Below are 13,308 nucleotides of genomic sequence, written 5' to 3' on the forward strand. Positions count from 1 at the left end.
TAATTATTGGCATATTACATTAGTTATCTAATGTGTTACTCTATAGTCATAGTACTCATACTAGCCTTTATTTTTGCAATACTGATATCATTACTGAAAGGTTCAGGCATTATGCTGGCCTGCCCCTGTTACCTGGTGGAATCCACTCAGGCAATACCCTGGTCAGCCCAAGGTTCCATGGGAAAGAAGTCTGCACGCAGGTGCAGAGGACCCCTTTAAAAGATAGGCTCTCTGCCCCTTTACGCTCGCGCTCTTTCTCTCTCTCTCCCCCTGTTCCTGCTCTCTGTCCCCTCTCTCTGTTTCCCCGCTCTGTCTCTCTATGGCGACTGGCCATGGCGGTCAGCCATTACCCTGTTCCTCTTCTTAGTCTACCCATTCTGCCTCCAACGTGGGGCGCCAAAATGTTATTCTTTTGTTTAAAAAGAAGAAAAGAGAAATATTGAGATGGACATATTGACTATAAGTTTATTATAAGGCAGAATGGGTAGACTAAGAAGAGGAACAGGGTAATGGCTGACCGCCATGGCCGGTCGCCATAGAGAGACAGAGCGGGGAACAGAGAGACGGGACAGAGAGCAGGAACAGGGGGAGAGAGAGAGAGAGAGAGCGCGCGCGAGCGTAAAGGGGCAGAGAGAGAGAGAGAAAGGTGCAGGGGCCTATCTTTTAAAGGGGTCCTCTGCACCTGTGTGCAGACTTCTTTCCCATGGAACCTTGGGCTGACCAGGGTATTGCCTGAGTGGATTCCACCAGGTAACAGGGGCAGGCCGGCATAATGCCTGAACCTTTCAATTACGATTCATTTTAAATACCATTTTCATCATTTCTTAGAAAGCATTTTTACCCTTTAAAAAATTGATTCTTGTGGTTTCTTAAAATAATACACTATTGAACCTTAACTGTATCCTAAGTATAGATTGACTTCATATATTTAGTTTGTCTCTTGAATAAATCTTAATCTCTATAATACTTAATGTAGCTCCTCAAATTTCTTACAGGTAAAGTATACCATTTCTAGTTTCCTGATCATTTTCCCCAGACACAGTGGGAACTAATTTTAGAGATTTAAACTTTCATGTGAACTGTTTAGAGTTCCCTTAAAATAATAAATCATAATAAACTTTGATATTGATTAAGCAACATTTAGTGAGCATTGATTACTGCTAGCTATAACAAAATATATCAGCATAAACAGACTGAGCCATTGGACATCACATGCTAAGATTTAAAGAAATTGAATATTTATTGTCATATAGCAATAAATATGGAACAAAAAAACCCAGCCCAGTTTCATATGACTACAGAGCTGATATACTTAGAGGATGGCAGGCTTGCTAAAAAGACCAGATATGAAATATCTTAGGCTTGTAGACATCCCCTTTTCAACTTTGATATTTCAGTAAGAAAGCAACATGCAAATGAAGGGGAATTGTAGGAGAAGCTGTAGCCACGCCTACTTAGGGGCTGGCTACAGGTGCCTGACCGCGCCCTCGGGGAAGCTGTAGCCACGCCTACTTAGGGGCTGGCTATAGGTGTGCCCTACAGGGAATTGCTGTGTGCTAATAAAACTTTATTTATAAAGGAAAGTAGTGTTCCAGCAGTGGTAGCTGACTATTCCTTGCAATTAAGTGATATATCAGAATGCCTACATTCTTCTTTACAACATTGCTTGATTACCAATAGATGAGTATTTCCTGCTTCTTAGGTTTCTCAAATACTGTTATAATACCAGAACTGTGATTTATATAATAATTTTCATGTGGACTTTTCCTGTTAACTATGTTGAAAGATTATGACATGCAGTAAATCTCTTTTTGTTTTATCTTCCTATAGTAGTCAATAAATATTATTGAATGACTAAGCATTTAGAAACTTATGTGGTCATGAACTGGGGGGGTGGGGACTCTTGCTCCCCATCCACAAAAGCCACTTTCATAAGGGAACCTGATAAGTAAAACGGGGTAGTTTCGATACCAAGAGTATAAAGGCAACAACAGGATTGTTTGGTAACATCAATCTTTACACAAAGGTGAAGTTTTCACTAATACTTGTTTTCATTTCCTCATTCTGGAATTCTCCTCAGGCTTTCCTATCTGAAAGAATAATTCATTACAACTGTTAAGTCCAAGATGTGTCACTGTACAGATGAGTCATCCTGCAGGTAGTAATCACTTATAATGTTGGCAACATTTCATATTTTAGAAATGGTAACACCATTTTCTATGGTGACAAATTTTATAGGACTTCCCTCTAAGAAGCAATTGCTTAGTTTGTTTTGTCAGGCAGCTTAGCAAACCTTCAACTCCTCTTAAAAGCAATCCTAATATCACAGACTATTTATTTGTTTGGTGAGTTAATGTCTTGCCAGACAGGCCTCAAACTCATAACCCTTCTTGCTTAGCCTCTTAAATAAATACTGGGGTTATATGTGTGCATCACCATGCCCTACAGATTCATATCGTTGAATGAAGTCATACAGACATGGATTCTTGAATATTTTCAGAATTAAGGCATAATCATCAAATTTTTACAGAAAATGTTACAATGAAAAACTGCAGGAAAGGCATTTGATTGCTGACAGCTTTCTGGAGAGAGATGCCATCAGCCTCTGTGCATTCCCTTTGCCCAGGGACTTGAAATTTGCTAATTACCCAGATGAAAATGCAGTGTGGGGAAGTTCAGCTTTGCTAACACACCAGGTAGGCTTGGTGGAAAGCACTGAATCTCTTAAGAATTAGAGTCAAGTTTAAAGTTAACATGGTTGTAATGAGCAGTCTGGCTGACACTGCTGAAAGTTACCCGCAGGTCATTTTCCAACCTCCATCCCTTTGCTTCATACACCGGAAGTCCCTGATATCCATCTTCCATTGAGGATGTAACCGCAACACGCTATAGGTCAGAGAATACACAGTGGACATCTGCTGTAGGCCTTTACGAAAGCTTTTATTTCTTCGTTCAAAGCTTCCTTCCCCATTCTTCCATCCTTGGACTGGAACACGATACCTAGACAGACGGGCAAAGGCTTTGTTTGCTTTACACCAAAACGTGAGAGATTGCTGGGTCAAAGACTGACAATGTTGATCCTATGCTGGAGAAGCAAAGTCTACTCACCTCTGGATTGCTGCTGACAAACAGAACTATAAAATAAATCCTATTGTTTTGAATCATTTTGCTTAAAACTTGCAGCTGAAAGCATTTGCAATTAAGACATTTGTTTGCAGATTCTTAAATACTTGGGGGGCATCATATTGGAAATACAGTTTTGTTTTTGTTTGTTTTTTTGAAGACAGGGCCTCACTATACAGCCCTGGCTGCTCTGGAACTCATTATGTAGCTGGCCTCCAACTCACTGAGATCTGCCTGCCTATTCCTCTGCCTCCTGAATGTTGGGATTAATGGTGTGGTCTCCATGCCTGGCAGAATACTTGGTTTTACATTACTATTAACTGACTTGCTTTTTTTTCAAATGGGTGTATATGATTGTGATGGTGGTGGGGGGCAGGCACTGTGTTCCACAGAGTGTGTGGAAGTCATTGGACAGATAGATGACCTTGGATTGTTTAAGCCAGGGTCTCTCACTTTTGTCCTTTGCACTGTATGCAGGCAGTCTAGGATTGGCATTCTCCTGCCTCTGCCTCCCATCCTGTAGTAGAGGCCCTGAGATTACAGATGTGTAAAGCTTTCAGCTTCATTTGGGGTGCTGGGTATATGAAATCTGTCCTTAAACTAACACAGTAAGTCCTTTACCCACTAAACCACCTTACCAGCCCAAACATGTTTTTGTTGTTGTTTAAATGCACTTTACTTTAAAATAATTTACCCAACATGCTCCACCCCCAAAACAGCTGATCCACTCAAGTAAATGAGGATCAAAATAACAGAGCTCAAGATGACATCAGTCATCAGTGTAGCATGGATGACAAAGAGCAGCCAGATAAGATGACATACACAAACTGGTGAATTTGTTAATATTTTTCCATTTCTAAATCATCTAATCTGCTTTTATCTTTTATGGAACATGAACAGTTGCCAGGCTCTGGTAAAATAGGCCTATAATCCTAGCACAGGGGGAGGTGGAGGAGGAGAATCAGAGCTCAAGGTCAGCCGGGGCTATGCAGCAAGTTAGAGAACAGCATGAGCTTGTGAGATCTATCTCAAAAAATTCTACCCGAGAAGCTCTTACTAATCCTTTATAATTTTATATTGTATGTATATATTATATATATGCATACATTTAAGTATGTGGGTGTATGCATGTATGTGAATGAGGCAGGCAGCTTTCAGCAGTCAGTTCTCTCTTCTACCAGGTGAGGCCCATAGACCCAACCCAGGTCATAGGCTTGGCAGCAAGTACCTTTACTTGCTAAACCACTTCAATGGCTCTAGTTCTTTATAGGAACAGAGACACGTTAAACCCAGGAAATAAACCACCTTTTCTGAGAGTTCATTTGTTCACCTTTTTGTGTAAGACCTTATAATTTTTTTAAATTTCCTGAGTCACCTGAAACAAAAAATACAACATTGTTATGCAGCTATAGGAATATGTCATACTACTTTCATGTGGTCCGACATGGCAGAGGACTTATCATGCTTTACAGGCAGAGGAACTGATTTAATGAATGTAAGCAATTAAGGAATCTATGTAGGAAACTAGATAGTGGCTTCTTAACTGGAAGGCCGAACATCCCTCATATACGTTGTTTGCTTCAAAGATTTTAAACTGTTAAAGTGAGGTGTGCAAAAATTAAATGATTCAATAACTAATTTAACTCAAGTGAGTGGCAAGTATTATACTTTGGAATAGCATGATACTTCACATTATACTTCATAATAGCATCCTAAGAGATGGAAAAATAAAATAAATTACTTCTTCAATTCAAGGTGTTAAATCACCTATAACCCAAGAAAATTTAGATTAACAAAAAGAGGACAGCTGTGTGGTGGTCTAAACTTATAAACCCAGCACTTGGGAGGTAGAGGCAGAAGGATCATGAGTTTAAGGTAATCTTTGAATATATACTGAGTACCAGGCCAGTCTGGGGTACACGAAATGCTATGTTAAAATAAAGAACAGAAGAAATTAAATACAGGCAACACAGCAATCATTTCTTATATTTCTGGCTAAGGTCAAGTGGAGAAAAATATGAGAACTTTTCCAGTGATCTCTTCTCATTTCAAAACAACAGAAAAATAATACTAAAAACAAGATGCTAGGAAAGAGCAGGATGAGAGTTGAGACGCAATCACTGACCTCTTAGCCTGGGTCATTTAGCTACTATTACTGGTAACTCTGGTTGAGATATATCTGAGAAAAACAATAAATGCACTTTAAAAACAAGCTTGTTAAAATAGTAAGTTCTCTGTCTGCCTTACAGCATTAATTACAATGGCTCTAAGCACTCTATTCCTAGGCTAAACCACAAAGGGGCTCAAATGGCAGCTGAGGTGACATGCCAAACATATAAGCTTTCACAGCCATGATGCAGGCCAGAACTGAGAAAGGTCTCAAAACTTATCCCTTCCTGGTGACAACTCCAAGGTTACAAAAACGTGTACTCAGGCTAAATTATAGTCTTACTATGACCTTCTAGATGTAACTATTTTGATAAAATAGAACAAATGTTCTATTTTAAGGACGAAATTCTAGTCCAGATGAAGCCTCATATTATATCCACCTAATTTTCTGTATTTCAATAGGCAAGAAAAAATAGACACAAACACATGCATTTGGGGTTAGTATAAGCGAAAGACATTTTTTGTTTACACTTTTTTATTAATTTATTTTTTACAGTCCAATCCCAGTTCCCCCTCCCTCCTCTCCACCCGCTCCCCCTACTCGCCTCCTCATCCCATCTGCTCCATGAAGAGGGTAAGGACTCCCTTAGGAAGTCTACAAAGTAAAGACATCTTTAAAACAACAGAATTATAGAGGCAAGGAGCGCAATGTCTTTAAATGGCAGCAGATCCCATGTTAGGTTGAAGTTAATGACAATATTTGCTCTATTCATTCAGAAATCCAACAAAATGCAGTATATTCTTATGTCAGTATAGACAACTGTTGTGGTAGAGGACTGAATTCAGTGCTAAATTAGGTATTTAAGCAAGGTGAACTTTTCTAGTTGAACTTATTGGTAAAATGATACAATAGCTTGACAAATAGTTGAACACATTAAATATGGCCTTTTTATAAGACTCTTACCATACATAAAAAAGCCAATGAGATTCTGGATGAATCCCAAAGGTCCTGAATATCTGATGAGCAAGGTAGTTATGAACTCAGCTAACAATGCATGGCATTGTTAAGCATGTGAGTGTCAAAGAAATAAGGACAATTAATCATCATTTCCAAAGCTCATACCCATCAGCATGTTAGTAAATGTTGGCTAAAAGCAAACACAAGCCAGCTAAATAACTGCTGTTATTAATTTCATTATAAAACAATTGTTTATAATTAACTAGCATTCATCAAGTGTCTAGTAACAAAAGATAAAAAATTACCATACTAAATTTTTAATTCTGACAAAAAACAAATTATATTTTTTCTAAAATGTCAAGTCAAAAGTATCTAACATCCAATTCTACAAATGCTTAAATAATACAGGAGGACCTTTCTCCTCCTGAGGATGGGGCAGAAAAAAATAACTAGAGAAACTGAAGAACAAATTCAGACTTGACACAATGAAATTTGGTTTTAAAAGGAAGACATTAGCAAAGGTCTTCCTTGGAGGAGGCTTGATGGTAAATGGAGGTGAAACACAGGCTTCCCTGGCTGGGAAATATCCTCCTTGGGAGCAACTCTGGCAGAGTTATACCTATCAATCATACTTCCTCCTTCTAGAGTGAAATTAAAAATGTCACCACCCAAAATTGTAGATAAAATTTTGCAGCTCACGAAGTCTGAATCAAATCTGGCTGGAATCAACACTTCTGAATAGTTAATAAGAACAGAACCATTTTCAGAATAACTAACTTACACAGTACCCACTCAGTGAGGTGGAATCAACTGTCTTCTTATCTATGGAAATACAAAAGTCTCACCAAGTACATTACAGTACTGGACAACATGTCTAACTGAGCAGGTGGTCACAGTGCAGCTTCCTTCTGCTGAATTTGCTCAAGATCAACATGAGATAGCAAAGAAGCATCTGGCCTGGACAGCCTAATGCTTTAGTTTCTAAGACCCACATCTCCTGAAGAAGTTAAGGTAGCAGGATCAAAATTTCAAGAGTAGCCCAAGTAATTTAGTAACATCCTATCAAGCAAAAACAATGAAAGCCTAAGATTTCAAATTCTAAATTTAATGAGTTAATAGTTCAGTGGCGGAGTGCTTACCTATCATGCCTAAGGGCCTAGCTTCAATTCCCAGTACTGACAATGACAATAAAAATATAGTGCTTTACATGTATGAAAACGATTATTTATACATCCTATAAATTAAAAAATACAATTACCCAAATTTTAAGGATGAAATGTGGAAAATATTAGCTGTATAACTAAAAAAAGGAAAACAAATTCTTATCTGAATAAACAATTGATCCAGATCTCCAAACCAGTATTTAGCCTTAGGAAATTTTGTAAAAATAAAATAATTGGTCCTTGTTTATATTGACTGTTTAAATAACTCTGTTAAGGGAATAAACATCACTTTAGTTTTCATTTCTTTTAAAAAATTTGTCCAAATAATAGCATGATGTATTTGTTTTGCCTTTACAACCTACAATTGTTTAAAATTTAATGTATTAGTGACTTGGTGACTCACAAGGGTAAAAAAGTAATGCCTACCTTATGGATGTAGGTTTGTAGAAATAGGTGGTTGAGAAAGGAAAGGTCATATTCTCTTACATTAATTTAACAAAACCCATCAAGCATCTTTTTCTCTCCTGCCAAGGGTATACTTCTCAAGCATTATTTTTCTTTAAATATCTATTTTTCTGTGTCCCATTCACACCAAAACCATTTGATCTTGAACCTGTATTTTTTCTGATGTCGAAGACAGTCACCAAACCTCTTATTAGAAATTTATTCCAGTTGGTTCAGTTTTCAGTAGGCTTACAGTCAGAATTTTATTTAAATTTAAAGAGAGGTCAGAAAAATAATGCTATTTGAAATTAACCAAGTCCTCTGGATAAAGGACAGTCATCTCCAAGTAGTTTCCATACAGGAGAGGCAGTCTGCACTCTGCTGTCTTTATTTTTCATCATACCATACACATAAACAACAAAAAGTCAGATGAGCAGGATAAATAATCTGCTTTTTAATCATAGTTGATATTTACATAAAGTGAATGGCCTTTCCCAACACTAACCAAGAAAACAGTTTTGGTTATTTGAAATAGAATGTGAACATCAATTAAATTGGATGAAGAGTTCAAGGTTAAAAATAATTGTCCAAGCATGATATGCTAATAATGACTTGCTCTTATGTAGAAATATGTCCTACTTAATCCCAAAATGACACAAGAACCTTGCCTCATTCATTGAATTCTTAAAAGAATCCAATCTTGAAAACAGGGAAAGATTACACTTTAAAATTACAATCTATGAGATTGTAGTTATGGTATCTCAGACCTAAGATGTATATAGCTAGGAGAGACTCAAAATGCATCTTCATTTCAGCTGTTTTCCTGCCAATTATCTTCTAACCATTTTCTTGGTTACTGACTGATTTTCATCAAAAATTCTATCTGAAGGTCCTTCAAAAAAGGTTCTGAAGAACTTCATTATCAGTCATGTAACTCGCTCCATTATGTGCAGGGAATAACCTAGAGACAACAGGTATTCAATTTCCAAATGAACCAGCCGTGGAGCCATAGCATCGCAGACTCTGACTCAGGACTATGCACCTACATCACAAATAACAAGGGCAAGTACCATCCTTTCCAAGTGTTACTAAACCACCAGATCACATTTTTCTCTCCCCAAATCATGGTTTGGAGATCACACCGGTTAGATGGCTACACCAATGAACAGGTCTCCAGTAGTATACCAAAAACAATATACATCCTGAATGTGGCTGCTTAAGTTTAGTGGCTTCTGTTGCTTTTTCTGTCTTACAAGCTCTTTGCTTCTTCTCATACCTCCATGATCCATTCACTCTAAGCCTAGATAATTTTGTTTGTTTTATTTTTATTTTTTCAGATTTGTCTGGTACACAGTTCTTTGGCATGTGAGAATGTAGGAGGGAAGGATTTAATTAACTTAGGGATGTAGATTTCTCATCAGTACCAGAAATCACTAGGACTGAACCTGAAGCCATGGAAAGAATATCTTTGGGCCACTTCATTTTAAAAAGGCATTTTGTATGCATTACAAAAACAAAATACAAAATCCTAAAGTAAATCAGAATAGCAAGACAACAGAAAAAAATAAAAGGTAGTTACTGGATCTTATTGACCATTCTTTTAAAAACATAAAAGTATTCTGACATCCCATGGGATAGTCAACTGTCAAAATAAAGGCATTCCAGAGGAGATATGCTGCAATATGCTATTATGATTAATAGGAGTATAATCTGGGGTACTATGTAACAACAACAAAATGAACTAAGCTGATATACTGTTACTACTTTTTCAAAACGAAAAGGCTGTAATCTGTCCTAGTTACACAGAGGTAGGGGTGACTACTATCTTCACCAAGTATTACAACATAATTCCACCCATATTTATTAAACTTACATTTAAAAGTATACACATGATGAGAATGAACTATCATTTTATACTATATATACATGCATATACATATATATATATATATGTATATATAATCGGAACCCATTGCAACATACTAAAGGTTATCATTTTACAGCTACTCTCTTCAACAGAGGAAAGCTCTTCCACACAGCTTCCCTTGTACTCCTGTTTTAAAAAGACGAACAAACCTTACCGGACACAAATGAGAGAATAAGGAGCAGCGATGAAGTACACCATATGTTTCTGTTGTAGGCTGAATCCAGGTCTTTGTTTCAATATTCCAGCGCCAGCCGGGAAGGAACGCTAAATTAACCACTATTCAAATTTATTCTCTCATTATTGCGGTAAAAGTTATACTTATGATAGGTTCAGCCCAAACCCATCCTATCTTATTATTTGCTTGTTTAATCCAGATTTTTTGCAATCCCAGGAACCTGCAATACATAATCGCCCTGGATAACAGGTCCGAAGCAGAACAATCTGATAAACCAACACAAGCGGCAGGCACTGAAGAGAACAAAGTTGTTTTCCTAGCGAAATAGTTCCGAAGTGATTCTATATCAATGCCATTTTTGCTTTTTTATCAGCTACGCACCTATCTAGACACTGTCCACCTGGTTCTCAATTAACAGGGCTTTCTTCAATCTTGGGATCTCCCAGACCAGTTTTAATGGTGCAACTCAAAACAAAATCACTAACCGCGCCCTTATACATCAGAAGGAATTACCTTTTGCCTTTTTCTCCCAACTATAGTCCAAAATTGCACATCGTTCCCCTGAAAGGGGTTGCAATGCTATCTTAAGCCAACATAACACTCTTTCAGCTCTGCCCTGGCGTTCCTATTGTCAGATGCCGTTCTTCCCCCGGCGGTGTGCTGGCGCCGGCAAGGGGCACCCACGCTTACCTCCCGCACACCTGCACTCCCGGGCTCGGGATGCTGGAGAGGATGCTCGGCGGGCTGTGATCGCTCAGGATCCTGCTCCTGCCTCTCTCCGGGGAAACTACAGAGCAAGCAGAGCCTAGGCTTCTACTGAGACTCAAGCTCCGCCTTCCCCTCCTCTAGTTGGCCGGACCTCGGGCTCCGGCTCCTCCCTCTGCCGTTTGCGCAACCCGAGCTGCAGGCGGCGCGAAGCCTTACTGAAGCAAGTGTCTCGGCTCCTGGTTCTCTGTCCACCCCCCCCTTCCCCCCACCGCACCCACCCACCCTGAGTCGCACCTGGAGCTTCTCAGGTCAGGTTTAGCCCCCTCAGTGAGCCGGCCCAGTGTACACCAGAGTGGGCTGTCCTAGGGAGTACTGACGCTTCAGCCCAAGCGAAGCCCACGCCTCACCCTCCCTCCTCCACCCCCCACAGTCCCCAGAGGCTTCCTCGCAGCCTACCCAGGCACCCAACCCAGCTGCCCGTCCCCTGCCACCTCTGGTCCCCCGCCCCTTTCCTTCCACTCATCTGCGAGCCCCGCCCATCAGTGGGCACGGCGTCTGAGGGCCGGCCTTGCCTTCTGATTGGTGCAGGTGAGAGCCGGCCCCGCCCTTCCTCCGTTTCTGGGCGCTCTCCCTCTCCGTCTCCCTTCCTCCCGTGAAGGCAGGGAACTCTTTTCTTATTCGCTACAAGTGTCCCCACCTATCGCCCTAGGCGTTCTTGCGGGTCCTTCTGGGAAATGTGGTCCTAGGTCTGCAGGAAGTGCTGACGGAACTGGCGGGCGGAACTACGAATCCCCATCGGGCCTTGCGCGACTCCGGCTGGGCAGGATTCCGGACAACGCCTGGTTCCTCTCGGGTCCTTCCGGCGTCGCCGGAGTGAATTGATCCGGGAGTTGAAGAGGGCTCCAAAGGTGGGAAGTGAAGTCCGTGCCTCAGTTGCTGGTAAGGCGAGCTTTCTCGGTTCGGGTCCTCACGGCTCCGCCGGGCAGCGAGCGCGGCTTGGGGTCAGGCGGGGGCCGAGGCGGAGACGCTGGGGCTGGGCTCTGGCCGGAGGGCGGACGGGCGGGGAGCGGGGCCCTCTGGGCGTCAGCGAGGTCTCTACGCGAGGTGCGTAAAGCCGGTTTGGAAATGCCGCTTACCCGGCGCGGCCCGGCACCTCCAGGAAGTCCGCTGTGGGTGCGAGCGGAGGGGAAGGGTGAGGTCGGCCTCCCGAGTCCCCGCCGACAGAGGGGGCGGATGTGCTGGGGTGGGGTCCCCGGCAGGTGAGGCTGGAGCTGTGTAAGGCCTGGAGAGAGCGTGGGAGCCCGGGAGTCGGCTCCCGGAGTGACTGGGGTTATGCCCTTTGAGGAAAGAGGAGAGCCGGTGTTGACAGTTCCGACTCAGTTCCAGTTTCCTGATGTGGCCTCTCTAAGGAGGTAACTCTTAACTAGAAGTGTTTGTCCCTTTTAACTCTCATACGTCAGATGGCTTTACTCCTGAACTGTACTCAAAAGCGCTTTCGCTTTGGGATGCTTCTGAGAAAACTAAAGGAGTAAATGACGTGTCCAAGGTCACACAGATCTTCTGAATCCAGTCCGCTGAAAGTCCAGGTTCTGACCAGAGTTGTCTGCTTAGATAGAAAAGTGGGGAGTTGCTTGGTAGGTGCTCGAAGCGGATAAAAGAAGTTGCAAAGTTGAGTGTGCGTCTCAGAAACGTTTGGGAGGTGAAGAGTTGGTTGCTTGGGGTGGAGTGAAATCCTTCCCAAAGCAATCTTCTTTAACGGTTTGTTAAAAAGGGAAGGGTTGTTTTTTTTTTTTGTTTTTTGTTTTTTTTTTTTTTAGCTTAGATATTTACCCTTTTTCCGAAACATACTAAATGATAACACAACTTCCATGAGCCAAAAAGATAGGTAATATTTAGCAATAAGCTCAGCGTTGCCATTAAGAGAATAGTCCTTTCCTGATTTCTGAAACTAAGATTAAAGTACGGATGAAACTTTGACAAAACTTATTTTACACATTTTAATGTTTTCATTGAGTGATAATTAAATGCAGAATCATGGAGAAGTTATAACATGGTCGTTACCTGAAATGGCTTTTTTTTCTGTCTGAGGTTTTTGGTTCTCATTTTCTTCACTCCATGTGTAAGTAGTAAAAACCAGGACTTGTGCATTTTCTTTTTCTTGGCATCATCTGTGACTTTTAATTCATTCTTAATGTTAAAGAACGGGAAAAAAAAGGATGCCTGTATATTGAGTAAAAAGCAATGCACTTGTTTCAAACAAGTTGACTAATTATAGCTGATAGATATTACTAGATAGGTTGTTGATAGAATTGTACTTTTTTATTGAAGACAAGGTTCCTTTATAAGATTATACTCATAAACATGCATATTTATAGTTAGTAGGCATCATATTATGTAAATTAAAATATTAAATACATATATACTGTAAATAAATACACAATATTTTGAATGTTTTGCTTGCCATGATTAATACTAACAATTTATTTGATTTTTTTAATGCAAAACTTTTCTGGGGTCAGAAGAATCTTTGTTCCTCTATGGTTCAACTTAATATGGACTTGTTTTACTCTGACCTTTAAAATAAATGGAGAGGTATGGTATTATAGAATGAGACAGAAATCAGGAATGTAACACGCTGCATACATATAATACACAATAAGGAAGAAGCAACTAAACAAAAGGAAAATTATGTGGGGTTGAT

General features: G+C 40.3%; 2 protein-coding genes across 5 annotated transcripts in view; one reads left to right on the forward strand and one right to left on the reverse strand.

The window, feature by feature from the left end:
• The window catches only part of Serpini1 (serpin family I member 1), an 85,263-nt gene extending 74,260 nt beyond the window's left edge, over positions 1 to 11,003 (reverse strand). The window contains exons 1-2 of one of the 4 annotated variants that reach the window (XM_035450782.1): positions 10,902 to 10,991; positions 10,590 to 10,686 (exon numbers count right to left, since the gene is read on the reverse strand). The gene's annotated coding sequence lies outside the window, so the exon portion shown is untranslated. Of the gene's footprint in view, positions 1 to 10,589; positions 10,820 to 10,901 lie in introns of those variants that run through there. The other 3 variants (XM_027391801.2, XM_027391799.2, XM_027391798.2) reach the window with 3 other exon arrangements.
• Positions 11,004 to 11,394: 391 nt separating this feature from the next.
• The window catches only part of Pdcd10 (programmed cell death 10), a 39,476-nt gene continuing 37,562 nt past the window's right edge, over positions 11,395 to 13,308 (forward strand). The window contains exon 1 of the mRNA XM_027391802.2: positions 11,395 to 11,546. The gene's annotated coding sequence lies outside the window, so the exon portion shown is untranslated. The remainder of the gene's footprint in view (positions 11,547 to 13,308) is intronic.

The sequence above is a fragment of the Cricetulus griseus genome (assembly GCF_003668045.3).
Source record: "Cricetulus griseus strain 17A/GY chromosome 1 unlocalized genomic scaffold, alternate assembly CriGri-PICRH-1.0 chr1_0, whole genome shotgun sequence".
NCBI lineage: Eukaryota > Metazoa > Chordata > Mammalia > Rodentia > Cricetidae > Cricetulus > Cricetulus griseus.